We start from the raw sequence: 17127 nt of genomic DNA on the forward strand, positions 1-17127 counted from the left end.
ATAACCTCAGATATGCAGATGACACCACCCTTATGGCAGAAAGTGAAGAAGAACTAAAGAGCCTCTTGATGAAAGTAAAAGAGGAGGGTGAAAAAGTTGGCTTAAAACTCAACATTCAGAAAACTAAGATCATGGCATCTGGTCCCATCACTTCATGGCAAATAGACGGGGAAACAGTGGAAACAGTGACAGACTCTCCCACTGCAGATGGTGACTGCAGCCATGAAATTAAAAGACGCTTGCTCCTTGGAAGAAAAATTATGACCAACCTAGACAGCATATTAAAAAGCAGAGACATTACTTTGCCAACAAAGGCCCGTCTAGTCAAAGCTATGGTTTTTCCAGTAGTCATGTATGGATGTGAGAGTTGGACTATAAAGAAAGCTGAGCACCAAAGAATTGATGCTTTTGAACTGTGGTGCTGGAGAAGACTCTTGAGAGTCCCTTGGACTGCAAGGAGCTCCAACCAGTCCATCCTAAAAGAAATCAGTCCTGAATATCCATTGGAAGGGCTGATGCTGAAGCTGAAACTCCAATACTTTGACCACCTGATGTGAAGAACTGACTCATTTGAAAAGACCCTGATGCTGGGAAAAATTGAAGGCAGGAGGAGAAGGGGATGACAGAGGATAAGATGGTTGGATGGCATCACCGACTCAATGGACATGAGTTTGAGTAAATTCTGGGAATTGGCAATGGACAGGGAGGCCTGGCGTGCTGCAGCCCATGGGGTCGCAAAGAGTCAGACACGACTGAGCAACTGAACTGAACTGGTCCAGATCATTCTGCAGCCATGCTTGCTCCTATGTTAATACATGACTCTTATTCTTAAGCATGAATATTAAAAATTATCATTAAAGTCTGAACTGTGTCACGTAGCACTTTGTGCTGGAGATCCTCAGTTTCTTGACACTTCCCTAAATATCTTTGTTAATTGCGCAGTCATTTCTGACTCTTTGTGACCCCATGACCTATAACCTGGCAGGCTCCTCTGTCCTGGGATTTTCCAGGCAAGAATATTGCAGTGGGTTGCCACTTCCTTCTCAGGGGACTAAATATCTTTGGAGATCTCTAAACACAGTTCTGGTCTTCTAATTCTCCACTTAATTATGAAACTCAGCAATGGTCAAAAGACATCAGTTGAGTAAAGATATGAGGCAATCTCACAGAATCTAAATTGCAACTTACAAATTCTGAAGTGCAGATATTTTTTAAATGTTTTTAATGGAAAGTTTCAAGCATGCAGAAGAGTAGAAAGACTGATTTAATACAACTACACATACCAACATCTGAGCATCAATATTACCAATACATAGTCAGTCTTGTTTCATCCATAACCTTTATTCCTTCCCATGTATTATATAATTTCATCAGTAAATCATAACTTTTTTCTAAAATCTTGTGGTAAAAAACACATAAATTTACAATCTTTACCATTTTAAGTGTACAGTTCAGTAGTGTTAAGTATATTCACATGGTTGTACAACTGACATCCAGAACTTTTTCATCTTACAAAACAAACTCTATACCCATTACACAGTTCCTCACCTTTCCCTCATCAAAGCCCCGGCAACCATCAGTATTCTTTCTGTTAATATGAATTGACTGGTTTAGATAGCTCACAAAGGTGAAATTATAGAGTTTTGTATCCTTATTTCACTTAGCATAATGTTCTTAAAGTTCATCATGTTCTGACAGATGTAGCATGGGTCAGAATTTTCTTCCTTTTTAAGGCTAAATAATATTCTGTCATATGATATATATATTGCATTTTCTTCATCCATCTGTCCATGGACATTTGGATTGCTTCCACCTTAGTTACTATGAGTAATGCTGTTGTTAACACAGATGTACAAATATGTCTTTGTGATCCTGCTTTCTTTTCTTTTAGATATGTACCCAGGAATGTAATTGCTGGATTCTATGGTAATTCTATTTTCAGTTTTTTAAAGAATCGCCATACTGGTTTCCAGAGCTACTGAACCATTTTACATTCCCACTAATAAACTCCTTTTTTTTTTTTGATTGGTTGATTTCACTTTCAAAGTTTGTTTTTTTTCCTTCATTTTTTCAAGTTTTTATTTTGACATATTCCAACTTACAGGAAATTATAAATAATTCCCATAGGCTTTTCATCACTCTCACCAGATTCCCTAAATGATAACATTTTATCACCTTGGCTTTATTCTTTTTTTCTTCTCTTTCTCCTAAACTATTGGAGACTAAGTTGCACACACCATGACCCTTCATCCCTAGATATTTCACTTCATGTTTTCCTAAAAATAAGGACATTCATTTACATCACCACTATACAATTATCAAAATCAGTGTATTAATTTTGATATAATACCATTATCAAATTGACATAACTTACTCAGATTTCACCAAATGTCCCAATAATAGAGTGTGTTTAGGTATTCCACTCAGTTACCTTCTCTGTTTGATTTCCTTCAGTTTGGAATGGCTCCTCTCTTTCTCTGTCATGAAGATGACGTCTTGAAGATTACTAGTCAGTTATTTTGTCCTTCAATTTGAGTTGTCTTTATTTCCTCCTGGTTAGATTCAGTTTAAACATTTTTGGCAGGAATAATAGGATTCAGGCATTAGAATGACAGTTGACAAATGCTAATCTTCTAGTTCTATTGCCATATAAATTTATTAGTTTTCTTTCTACTATAGGGTGTTTGTTCTGTCTGCAAGACTCATAAATTCATTTGATCCAAGTGAATTGTATTAGTAGTGCTTTGCTATCATTATTTATTTTAGTGCTCAAATTGTCCAAGATTGGGTCAGTAGGAGCCCCTTTGAGCTGGCTCCTGTGTTTCTAATGTGTGTGTGTGTGTGTGTTGTCAGTCATGTCCGACTCTTTGCAAGTCCATTAGGTGCCTCTGTCCGTGGGATAGTCCCAGCAAGAATTCCCAGTTCCTCTTCCAGGATATCTTCCCAACCCAGGAATCGAAACTGCATCTCCTATGTCTGCATCATTCTTTGAGCACTTTCTCATTTTCTGGCACAACAAAATATTTCAGGCTTAAGAATAAGTCATTTCTCCATCATCAAAAAGTCTATAAATAATAAATGCTAGGGAGGGTGTGGTGAAAAGGAAATCTGCATAGACTGTTAGTGGGGATATAAGTTGGTGCAGCCACTATGAAGAACAGTATGGAGGTTCCTTAAAAGAGCTAAAAATAGAGTTACCATATGATCCAGCAATCCTACTCCTGGGCATATATCCAGAAAAGCCAAAAACTCTTAATTCAAAAAGATTTATGCACCCCAAGGTTCATAGCAGCACTATTTACAACAGCTGAGACATGGAAACAACCCAAATATCAACAGATGATTGATTTAAGAAGATGTGAGATATATGTAATATAGATATATAATGAGATATTAGCCATAAAAAAGAATGAAATGTTGTCATTTGCAGCAACATGGGTGGGCCTAGAGAATATCATACTAAGTGAAGTAAGTCAGACAGAGAAAGACAATAATTATATGATATCACATATATGTGGAATCTAACAATGTGGAATCTATATACAAAACAGAAACAAACAGGCATAGAAGACAATCTTGTGGTTACCGAAGGGGAGGGGAGAGGAGGGATAAATGGGTGGAAGAATAAATTAGAAGCATAGAATTAACAGAAATATACTATACATAAAATAGATAATCAACAAGGATTTACTGTGTAACACAGGGAAAAATATTCAGGATCTTGGACGGAGGATGAGATGGTTGGATGGCGTCACCAACACAATGGACATGGGTTTGGGTGGTCTCCAGGAGTTGGTGATGGACAGGGAGGCCTGGCGTGCTGCGGTTCATGGGGTCACAAAGAGTCAGACACGACAGAGCGACTGAACTGAACTGAACTGAACTGTGATCATCTATGATGGAAAATAATATGAAATATATATATGACTTAATCATCTTGCTGTATATCTGAAACTAACAAAATATTGTAAGTCAACAATACTTCAACTAAAAAAAGAAAGAAATGATGGTGATTAATGTCATACATGGGTGAACTAAAGCTTTGGTGACAATTATTTTGCAATATTTGAAAGTATCAAATCAACTGGTTCTACACCTTAAACTTACTCAATGCTATATGTCCTTCATTTCTCAGTAAAGCTGACACTGGAAAGAATAAGCCATTTCTACAAGAACTTCTGGTACTTTTGAGAGGAAAATGAGGAAACCAAGATTCATGCGCCAGGTGCTATCCTTGCTATGACTGCAACTTCTCCTTCTCCTCCTTAGTCCTCATCTTCATCTTCTCCTTTGGGCTTCCCTGGTGGCTCAGACAATAAACAGTCTGCCTGCAATGAGCGAAACGGGTTTTATTCCTGGGTTGGGAAGATCCCCTGGAGAAGGGAACAGCTAACCACTCCAGTATTCTGGCCTGGAGAATTCCATGGACAGAGGAGCCTGGCAGGCTATAGTCCATGGGGTCGCAAAGACTCAGACACGACTGAGTGACTTTCACTTTCTCCTTTATGTAACCACAAAATTATTATAACATCAAGTTTCTCCTCCAAATTCCATAATGTCATCCATCATAGTATTCAGATTTCCCCAGCTGGTTGCCATAAATATCTCTCTATTGTCTGTTTGCTTACTTAGGATCCAAACGAGGTCAAAACATTGCATTTGATTGTTATAACTCCTAAGTTCCTTAAAAAAATGTTTTTATTATGGATAATTTCAATTATATACAAATGTAGAGATAACAAAATTAATATAATGTGTAATGCAATAATAAGATTATAATAAATCTCAATGTGGCCATCAGCCAGCTTCAATAATTATCAATATTTGGCCAAACTTGTTTCATCTACATCCCCATCACTGCCCTGTGCTTTAATTCTTTTAAAAAAGATTCCCAAAAAAAAAAAAAAAATTAAACAGATTCCACATACCATATAAATTCATCTATAAATAGATCTAAAACAGAAGAATTTCTTATACCTTCTTAATATAATCAATGTAATTATCATAGATAAAAATTAAAACTATTATTAATTGTATTAGCAAATATTCAGTAAGTATTCAAATTTTCATAATTATCTTATTTTTTTCAGTTGGTTTGTAAGAATCAGGATCTAAACAATTCTCCGTATTACATTCATGTCTCTTAAGTCTTTGAAAAATCAGCTTTACATGGTAAATTTTTTTTTACATGGTAAATTTTATAATCAATAAAGTATGTCCATTTTAACTGTACAGTCCCATGAGCTCTAACAAATGTGTATGCCTGTGTGACTGTCAGCACCAAAATATGAAGCATATCCATTACTCTGAAAGTTCTCTTATGCTCCTTCTCAGTCAACTCCCATGGCTGCCTACAACCCTCAGCCCCAAGCAAGCACTGCTTTCTGTTATATACTCAGTAATACATATATAACATAAATTGTGTATCTTTCCAGATCTCTCTCAGGTGTCTCAGTGGTAAACCATGCACCTGCCAAGGCAGGAGATGCAGGTTTGATCCCTGGGTTGGGAAGATCCTTTGAGGAGGAAATGGCTGCCCACTACAGTATTCTTGCCTGAAAAATTCCATGGATAGAGGAGCCTGGTGGGCTACAGTCCATGAGGTTGCAAAGAGTCAGACATGACTGAGCATGCACACACATGTATTTTTTCATCTGTCGATGGTCATTAGAGTTATTTTCCAAGTTTTTGCTATAATGCAAAAGCTACAATCTTTCAGCAGTACGTGAACCATGAACTTCCAGATGTTCAAGCTGGTTTTAGAAAAGGCAGAGGAACCAAAGATCAAATTGCCAACATCTGCTGGATCATCAAAAAAACAAGAGAGTTCCAGAAAAATATCTATTTCTGCTTTATTGACTATGCCAAAGCCTTTGACTGTGTGGGTCACAATAAACTGTGGAAAATTTTGAAAGAGATGGGAATACCAGACCACCTGACCTGGCTCCTGAGAAACCTGTATGCAGGTCAGGAAGCAACAGTTAGAACTGGACATGGAACAAGAGACTGGTTCCAAATAGGAAAGGGAGTACGTCAAGGCTGTATATTGTCACCCTGCTTATTTAACTTATATGCAGAGTTCATCATGAGAAATGCTGGGCTGGAAGAAGTACAGGCTGGAATCAAGATTGCCAGGAGAAATATCAATAACTTCAGATATGCAGATGATACCACCCTTATGGCAGAAAGTAAAGAACTAAAAAGCCTCTTGATGAAAGTAAAAGAGGAGGGTGAAAAAGTTGGCTTAAAGCTCAACATTCAGAAAACTAAGATCATGGCATCCAGTCCCATCACTTCATGGGAAATAGATGGGGAAACAATGAAAACAGAAGAAGACTTTATTTTGGGGGCTCCAAAATCACTGTAGATGGTGATTGCAGCCATGAAATTAAAAGACGCTTACTCCTTGGAAGGAAAGTTATGACCAATCTAGACAACATATTCAAAAGCAGAGACATTACTTTGCCAACAAAGGTCCATCTAGTCAAGGCTATGGTTTTTCCAGTGGTCATGTATGGATGTGAGAGTTGGACTGTGAAGAAAGCTGAGCACCAAAGAATTGATGCTTTTAAACTGTGGTGTTGGAGAAGACTCTTGAGAGTCCCTTGGAATGCAAGGGGATCCAACCAGTCCATCCTGAAGGAGATCAGTCCTGGATGTTCACTGGAAGGACTGATGCTGAAGCTGAAACTCCAATACTTTGGCCATCTGATGTGAAGAGCTGACTCATTGGAAAAGACCCTGATGCTGGAAAAGATTGAGGGCAGGAGGAGAAGGGGACGACAGAGGGTGAGATGATTGGATGGCATCACTGACTGAATGGACACGGATTTGGGTGGACTCTGGGAGTTGGTGATGGACAGGGAGGCCTGGCGTGCTGCGGTTCATCGGGTCGCAAAGAGTCGGACGCGACTGAGCAACTGAACTGAACTAAACTGAGTAAACATCTAGGAACGGAGTTACTGGCTTGTAGGAAAGTGTATGTTTTACTTTATAAGAAAAAGCTGAACTTTTTTTCAGAGTGGTTGTACCATTTCACATCCCACCAGTAAATTATGAGAATTCCTGTTGCTCCACATCCCCAGCAACGCTTGGTCTTTTTCATTTCAACCTTTCTGTTGCATGCAGTGGTACGTCATTATGGTTTTCATTTGTATTTTCCTGACAAATAATAATGTTGCTCATTTTAATGTACTTATTAGCCATTTGTGTAGCTTCTCTTGTGAAGTGTCTGTTCAAATTTTTGTCCATTTTATTATTAGATTATTTTCTTATTGTTGAATTATGTGTTATGTTTACTCTAAATTCAAGTCCTTCAGTAGATATGGAACTTCCCTGTAGCTCATACAGTAAAGAATCTGCCTGCAATGCAGGAGACCCAGGTTCAATTCTTGGGTCGGGAAAATCCTCTGGAGAAGGGAATGGCAACCCACTCCAGTATTCTTGCCTGGAGAATCCCATGGACAGCGGGTCTGGTGGGCTACAGTCCATGGGGTTGCAAAGAGCCGGCCATAACTGAGTGACCAACACTACTACTCAATAGATATATGTGCTGTGAATATTTTCCCATCGCCTTTTCATTTTTGTAACTGTGTCTTTTAAAATACATAACTTTTAAATTTTTATGAAGTTCAATTTAGCAAATTTTTTCTTTTATGGTTCTTGCCTTTTGTGACCTATTTTTAAAATCTTTGCCCTACATCAAAGTAGCAGTTTTTCTTCTGTTTTCTTCCTGAAGTTTTATAGTTTTATCTTTTATTCTTAGGTCAGTCTGTGATCCATTCCAAGGTAATTTTTATGTAAGGAGTCAGATAAGAATTAAGCTGAATTTTTTCCATATGATGTACAACTGTTCCAGTTTCATCTGTTGGAAAGATTATATGCTCTACCCTCTACTGAAGTATTTTGATTCTTTGTTGAACATAAACATATCATATATACGTGAGCCTATTTCTTGACTCTCTATTTTGTTCCATCTTAGTTTTGCCACCAGCGATGGAACATGTGCACTGTGCAGTGGAAGCCCAAAGTCCTAACCACTAGACTCCCAGGGAATTCCCCAAACCTTTCTTAATTTCTAAGGTAAACATTTAATGCTATAAATTTCCTTCTAAGCACTACTTTAGCTGCATTTTATCAATTTTGACATATTTTAAATTTTAATTTAATTCAAATAGTTTACAATTTCTCTCATGAGTTTTTCCATTGACTTCTCATTTAGAAGTATGTTAATTAATTTGCAAATATTTGGAGTGCTTTACAGTGGATATATTTCTATATGATTTCAATAATTTGAAACTATGAGGCTTATTTCATGATACACACAGTCTGTCATGAGTTCTTGAAAATATATTCTACAGTTCTTAAAAATATGTATATTTTCTACACGCTTTACTCTAGAGTGGTGTATTTTATGTCAATTAAGTCAAATTAATGGATAGTGTCACTTGTCTTTTATATCCATACTGCTTTACTTTATATTTGTTCAGTTGATTACTGAGATAGGAGTGTTCAAATCTCCGACTGTAGTTATGGATTTGTCTTTTGTCTTCTTTTACTTCTATCAGTTTTTGCCTATCATCATTTTGAGGCTTTTATTATTTTTAGGTGCCTACACATTTTGGATTGTAAGATCTCCTGATGAATTTAAGCCTTTACCGTGATGATATAATCCTTTTTATCCTTGATAATGCTCCCTGTTTTGAAATCTATTTTGTTCGATATTATAGGCATTTCAGCTTTCTAGTGACATTATCTTTTCTCATCCTTTCCTGTAAACCTACTTTACATTTAAAGTGATTGTCTTATTGAAAGCTTATAGTTGAGTCTTGCCTTTATCTAAAAATAATTATTATTTATTTTTGACTGCACTGGATCCTCTTTGTGTGTGGAGAGCAAGGGCTTCTCTCTTGTTTCGATGCATGAGCTTCTCCTTGTGGTGGCTTCTCTTGTTGCAGAGCACAGGCTCTAGAGTTTGGGCTCAGCAGCTGTGGCTCCTGGGCTCTAGAGCACGGGCTCAATAGTTGTAGTACCCAGGCTTGGCTGCTGCATGACATGTGGGATCTTCCCAGATCAGGGACTGATCCTGTATCTCCTGCATCGGCAGACTGATTCTTTACCACTGAGCCACCAAGGAAGCCTGAGTCTTGCTTTTTAAATCCAGTTTGATATGCTCTGCTTTTTAATTGCAATGTTGAAACATTTACATTTAATATAATTTTTAATCTGGCTGGACTTAGATTTTGCTATTGTATTTATCTCCTCCCTCCTGCTCTAGGTTGTTTCCTTTTTATTGCCTGAGTACTTTTTAGGATTGAATTTTACCTCCATTATTCATTTATTAATTAGGTCTCTTTGTGTATGTTTTTGGTTGTCATTTGCTCATTTGTTTGTGATAGCTCTAGGTTTTATGATACTCATCTTTACCTTATCAGAGTTTATCTTCAAATAATGTACTATTACTTCTTGTATAAAAACTTTACAACACTATGCTTCCATTTTTTCCTTTCAGTTTTTGTGCAGTTGTTGTTCTACATCTTATTTCTATGTATGGTTTAAACCACACAATGCATTAACAGTATTTTTGCTTTTAAATAGCCAATAGTCTTTTATCCAATTTTTTTTATTGTGTTAAGTACACATACCATAAAATTTGCTGTTAATTATTTTTAAGTATGTGGTTTAGGGTGTTAAGTACATTCACTCTGTTGTGCAAACCATCTCCAGAACTGTTTTCAGCTTATAAAACTGAAACTCTAAACCCATACAAAAGGAGAATAACTCTTTGTTCTCCCCTCCCCCCAGGTCTTGACAGCCACCAGTCCAATGTCTGTCTCTAATTTTGACTACTTTAAGTATTTCTTGTAAGTGGAACCATGAAGTATTTATCTTTATGACTAGCTTATTTCACTTAACGTAAGTTTCTTCAAGTTTCCTCCCTATAGTAGCATATGAATTTGTAGCATAAGAATTTCTTTTCTTTTTAAAGTGGAATAATGTTCCATTGTATGTATATATCACAACTTGTTTATCCATTCATCTGTTGATGAACATTCAGGTTATTTTTAAGTTTTAGCTATTGTAAATAATGCTACTATTAACATGGGTATGACAATATCTCTTCAAGACTCTGCTTTCAGTTCTTTTGAATGTATCCCTGGAAGTGGAATTGCTGCACCAATATTACAATTCTGTTTTTAATTTTTTTAAGAACTGCCATGCTGTTTTCCACAGTGGCTATACCATTTTACATTCTCACCAACAATGCACATGGGTTGCAGTTTCTCCATATCCTTGACAATACTTGCTATTTTCTACTTTGTTTTGATAGCAGTCGTCTTAATGGGTGTGAATTGATATCTCAATGTGGTTTTGATTTGCATTTCCCTGATGATTAGATGTTGAGCACCTCTTCATGTGCTCACTAGTCATTTGTATGTCTTCATTGGAGAAATGTATGTTCAAGTCTTTTGCCCATTTTTAATTTGGGTTGTTTGCTTTTTGTTGCTGACTTTTAGCATTTATTTCTGTGTTCTGGATATTAATTCCTTATTATATATTTGATTTGTAAATAGTTTCTTCCTTTCTGTGGATTGCCTCTTTACTCTGTGGATAGTGTCTTTCAACGTACAAATTTAAACTTTTTTCATGAAGTGCAATGTGTCTATCTTTCCTTTTGTTACCTGGGCCTTTGGTGTCATATCCAAGAAATTATTGCCAAATCCAATATTGGGAAGCTTTCATCCTTGATTTTCCTCTAAGACTTTTATTGTTTTAGGTTTTACATGTGTAGATCCATTTTCAGTTAATTTTTTTTTTTTTTCTTCTGGACCTGATTTTCAGTTAATTTTTGTATGTGGTATTAGGTAAAGATTCCGTTTCATCTTTTGCATGTAGACTCTTGAGAGTCCCTTGTACTGCAAGGAGATCAAACCAGTCAATCCTAATGGAAATCAACTGTGAATATTCATTGGAAGAATTGATGCTGAAGCTGAAGCTCCAATACTTTGGCCATCTGATTCGAAGAGCCAACTTGTTGGAAAAGACCCTGATGCTGGAAAAGATTGAAGGCAGGAGGAGAAGGGGACAACAGAGGATGAGATGGATGGAAGGACTCAGTGGACATGAGTTTGAGCAGGTGCCAGGAGATGGTGATGGACAGGGAAGCCTGGTGTGCTGCAGTCTATGGGGTGACAGAGCTGGACATGACTGAACAGAACAGATCCACTTTTCCCACAACCATTTGTTGAAAGAGTTGTTCTCTTAATTTCCTTTTTAGAATTTTCATTGTTGGTGTAAAGGAATGCAACTGAAATGTGTGTGTTATCTTTGTATCCTGATGCTTTATTGAATTCATTTGTTAGTTCTAACAGTTTCGTGGGCTTCCCTGGTAGTTCAGCTAGTAAAGAATCCACCTGCAATGTAGGAGACCCTGGTTTGATCCCTGGGTCAGGGAGATCCCCTGGAGAAGGGATAGGCTACCCACACCAGTATTCTTGGGCTTCCCTGGTGGCTCAGACGGTAAAGAATCTGCCTGCAATGTGGGAAGCCTGGGCTCAATCCCTGGGTTGGGAAGAGCCCCTGGAGAAGGGATGGGCTACCCACTCCAGTAATCTTGCCTGAAGAATTCTATGGACAGCGGAGCCTGGCAAGCCCCAGTCCATGGGCTCACAAAGAGTCGGACACAACTGAACAGTTTTGTGTATGTGTGTAGAAGCTTTAGGGTTTTCTACATGTAAAACCATGCCACTACATGTCGGTTGTTATTTGGTCATAGAATCAAGGACAGTTCCTATGTATATTTCTGAAATTCTTGCTCTGCCTAGATCCCTCCTCTCCAGGACCTTGCCCTGCAAATGCTATTCACTTCAACCTCCCCAGACTCCTATCTCGGTCTCCTTGACTTTTGAGACCACTGAGCTCTGTTTGGGTTGTTGTTTCACACGCTGCAGTTTAGAAACTTCTTCCGGAAGAAAGCCTGGAAAGTTACAGGGCTTACTTGTTTCTTTCTCTTCTCCCAGGGATACAATTCTGTGCTGTCACTGTCTAAAAACAATAAAACAATTCTATCATATATTTTATCCAGTTTTCTATTTGTTTATAATGGGAGGGTAATCTCTCTCTCTCTCTCTTTTTTTTTTTTTTTTGGTTTTTGTTTTTTCTGTATTTGGCCACATTGTGAGGTAGGCAGAACTTCTCTACTAGGGATCAAACCCGTGCCCCCTGCAGTGGAAGCACAGAATCTTAACCACTGGACCACCAAGGAAGTCCTGTGGGAGAGTAATTCTGTACACTATTACTCCTTCATGGCCAGCGGAGAAAAGTAGAAATCTCCTCTTAACTTTTTTTTTTTTTAGTGTGTTTGCAAAGGATAAATATCACTGCTTATGAAAAGTGATGACAAACTTAGACAGCATATTAAAAAGCAGAGACATTACTTTGCCAACAAAGGCCCATCTAGTCAAAGCTATGGTTTTTCCAGTAGTCGTGTATGGATGTGAGAGTTGGACTATAAAGAAAGGTGAGCGCCAAAGAATTGATGCTTTTGAACTGTGGTGTTGGAGAAGACTCTTGAGTCCCTTGGACTGCAATGAGATCCAACCAGTCAATCCTAAAGGAAATCAATCCTGAATATTCATTAGAAGGACTGATGCTGAAACTGAAGCTCCAACACTTTGAACACTTGATGCGAAGAGCCGACAAATGAGAAAAGACCCTGATGATGGGAAAGATTGAAGGCAGGAGGAGAAGGGGACGACAGAGGATGTGATGGTTGGATGGCATCACTGACTCAATGGACATGAGTTTGAGCAAGCTCAGGGAGATGGTGAAGGACAGGGAAGCCTAGCATGCTGCAGTCTATGGGTCGCAAAGAGTCAGACACGACTGAGCGACTGAACAACAACAATGAAAAGCAAAGTTAATCTTCATTAGAGGATGTGCTTCTCCGAGATTTAATGGAGTCACTGAAACTGAACAGAGACATTTCTTAGAACAAAATTGTCTACTATGTAGGGACTGGAGGAGGGCTTTCTGGTTGACAATGAGATACACATCCCTAAAGATGGAGATGGCATCCTGAGGTTCCTGGCATTCTTGGTGCATCCTTGCTGGTGCTGGATGGGACACAGTGTCCCTGGAGGACGTGGAAGGAAGGAGACCTTCACTATTGTCGATCTTGGGAATGCACCATTTTCCTGGGATGTCTGCCTCTGTCTCTGAATTACTTGTCTCTGCCTAAAAATTTCAGCCCGTCAGAGGCCACTGAAGGCTGAGGATCATCCAGCTAAAGGAGGTGCCTGTGCTAATGATCCCTTTCTTATGCTCAAACATGAAATTAACATTTCCTTCTCTAAGATCCACCCAATGCCTTTCTTCTTCTCCTGACTTTCAGCATCTTTATTACCCATAACTTAGCCCTCCTTTTTCCTGGGCCTGGGCTGACAGGGCTTGTACAAGAGATGGTCTACCCTTTGTCTTTTCTCTGGGTTAAAAACCAGTGAAACAAATCTTGAGTCCTAGTTCCGTTTATTTTTTTAATTGAAGTAAAACATATAACAATATATTCGTTCCAAGTGCATAGCATAAAGATTCACTATTTGTATGTATTATGAAATGATCACCACAATAAATCTATTAACATTTGTACACCGTGCATGCGTGCTCAGTTGCTTCCGTGGTGTCCGACTCTGTGCAACCCCATGGACTGTAGCCCACCAGGCTCCTCTGTCCATGAGGATTCTCCAGGCAAGATTACTGGAGTGGGTTCCCATGCCCTCCTAAAGGGGGTCTTCCCAACCCAGGGATGGAACTGGTGTCTCCTGCATCTCCCGCATTGCAGGCGAATTCTTTTAACTGCTGAGCCGTCGGGGAAGTGGCTCAGCACTTGCACAGTTACACGTGTTTTTCCTATGATGAGAACTTTTAAGATCTACTCTTTTGTCAACCTTCAAACCTGCAAAACAGTATTATTAACTATAGTCACTTTGCTATTCATTACGTCCCCATGACTTAATTTATAATTGCAAGTTTTTCTTTTTGCCTGTCTTCACCCATTTTATTCTCCTCTCATCGCCTCTGGCAACCGCCAGTCTGTCCTGTACCTGAGTCTTAGTTCTAAGTTAGCATTTTGGCGGAGACTTTCTTTCCCTTCTCTGATGCAAACTGGAGTATTTCCCTCACAGGATCCTCAGTTAATCCCATCCTGGGAAAGTAGCTGATCTCTATGGTATGAGAGGTCCATATCTTACTTACACTTAAAGTTCTCTTGGTTTTGGGTCTCTTAGGGTCTCACTCCATCCATATGTTGTGAAATTTAACTTTGGGGAACTTACTAGTTCACTGGCTCTAAGGATGTTTCTTAAATCTTTTTTAATTGACACATTCCGCACCCCCCCCCCCATTTGTTCCCTTGCAATTTGTTGTCATTGAAGGAATTGTATTGTTTAGTAGAGTTTATCTCGGTGTAGGTTTATCCATTTGCATTCCTGTGGTATTTAACTTGCTCTTCGAGACTTTTATTACTCACGTTAGTAGTCAGATCTAGAGTAGTGGTTCTCAATCAGGGTTGATCTTATTCCTCAGGGACCATTTGGCAATGTTTAGAGACCTTTTTTAACTGTCACAACTTGTTTTTCAGTCGCTAAAGTCGTGTCCGACTCTTTGCAAATCCCAGGGACTCTAGCATGCCAGGCTCCTCTGTCCTCCATGATATCCTGGAGTTTGCTCAAATTCACGTCCATTGAGTCAGTGATGCTATCTAACCATCTGATCCTCTGTTGCTACCTTCTTCTGCCTTCAATCTTTTCCAGCATCAGTGTCTTTCCCAATGAGTCAACTCTTCACATCAGGTGGCCAAAGTATTGTCACAACTTGCCAGTGTGCTAATAATAACTAGTAAGTAGGTGGCGCTAGGAGTAAAGAACTTGCCTGCCAATGCATGAGATGTAAGAGACATGGGTTCAATCTCTGGGTGGAGAAGATCCCCTGGAGAAGGGCAGGGCAAGCCACTCCAGTATTCTTGCTTCAGAACACTATGGACAGAGAAGCCTGGCGGGCTACAGTTGATACGGTCGCAAAGAGTTGGACATGGTTGATATGACTTAGCCAAGGATGCTGCTAAATATCTTAAAAAGCACCAAACACCCCTTCACAAAAGGAATCATCCACCAAAAAAAGTTTAGTAAAGCCCAAGTCAAGAAACCACAATCTGGAGACTTGAGCAGATTCCACATGACTTTTTTGCAAGAATATTTCATACATGATGTTGGGAAATTCCCATTGCATCACATTAGATATCACATCACATCTAGTTGCCTCTTAATGACATTAATGTTGATCAGCGGGTTTAGGTGTTAGTCAGCTCAACTCTTTCATAACAAAGTTTCAGATCAGCTTTTCATCTTAGGTTTTAGCATCCATTGTGATCTTTATCTAAATCAATTATTTTACTTGGGATTGAAGTTATAGTGATTCTATTCCTCTCAATATTTCTGCATTAACTGGAAGTTATTAAAGAACTTTCACTTGTTATCAATTTGGTTGCCCACAGGTAGAATTCATGGAGGACAGGTAAGACCAAAGTTTGATTCCTTCTCTTAATATACCAGCTTTCAGAAAAATGAAGTGCTGTGCTGGCAATCTCCAAAAGCAGTTAATGAGCTATGGGTTTGTGTTTATTGTCTTTTTGATAGCATAATAAACTCCTGGATTTATATATATTTGATGTGTTTCAATTCATTGTAGGCATTATACTTTTTAAGTACCTCTATTTAGGTATAATTGGTATGTAATAAGCTGCACATATTTAAAGTTTACCGTCTGAGAAATTTTAACATATGTGTACAGCTAGGAAATCCTCATTGCCATCAAGATAATGAACATCTCCAATAACGTGAAAGATTTATTTGTGCCCTTTGTAATTCCTCTCTGCCTTAAGTCCCAGCCTCCCTCCAATCTCCAGGCAACCACTGATGAGTTTTATGTATTGTCTTGAGTTTTATATAAATGCAATATACAATATTCATTCTTTTTTAACTCAGCATAATTCTTTAAAGATTCATCCATGTGGTTCCATGTATCAATAGTTCATTCCCTTTTATTGTGTTGAGTACTAAAACGTATTCAGCCATTCACCTGTTGATAGATATTTCGGTTGTTTCCAGTTTCTGGATATTACCAATAAAGTTGCTATGAACATTTGTGCACAAGGCTTTGTATGAACACATGTTTTCTTTTTTCTTGGGTAAATACCTGAGGTGAAATGACTGGATCATAGGATAAGAGGAGGCTCAACTTTTATTTTTATCATTTAAAGTTGTTATTTTTTATAGATTACAGAAAAATTGTAAAAGTAATACAGAGAGTTCCCATATAGGCCATACCCAGTTTCCCCCATTAAGGTTTTACATTAATACTGTATATTTGTCACAGATAATAAAATAATATTGATGTACTATTTACTAAAGTTAGTATAATATTATTATATTTTATTTAAAGTTTTTACCTAGTGTTTATGTTGGATTGTTTGAGGGACTTCCCTGGTGGTCCAGTGGCTAAGACTCCAAACTCCCAATGCAGGGGGCATTCAATCCCTGGTCAGGGAACTAGATTCCACATGCAGCAACTAAGAGTTCACATGCAGAAACTAAAGATCCTGCATGCTGCGACTAAGACCTGGTGCAATCAAGTGAGTAAATAAATAAATATTTTTTGAAAATGGATTGTTTGGTTTTTTGCATGCATATGCTAAATCACTTCAGTTGTGTCCGACTCTGGGACCCTATGGACTGTAGCCCGCAAGACTCAGCTATCCATAGGAATCTCCAGGCAAGAATACTGGAGTGGGTTGCCATGCCCTTCTCCAGGGGATCTTCCTGACCCAGAAATTGAACCTGATTCTCCTGCTGCTCCTGCATTGCAGGTTGATTTTTACAGCTGAGCCACAGGGAAGCCTGATATTGGAATACGTTTGTAAATAAATGTGGTGATGTTATATATCATTTTAATGCACATTTCTCCCTTCATGCTTTTTTGCTAATGACATTACTTGCTGTTTATATTAGACTATAGAAACGATGTTAGACAAAAAACGGATTCCAGCGATTTTTTTATTCGAATTCATAATGG

Source organism: Dama dama, chromosome 9 (assembly GCF_033118175.1).
Source record: "Dama dama isolate Ldn47 chromosome 9, ASM3311817v1, whole genome shotgun sequence".
Classification (NCBI taxonomy): Eukaryota; Metazoa; Chordata; class Mammalia; order Artiodactyla; family Cervidae; genus Dama; species Dama dama.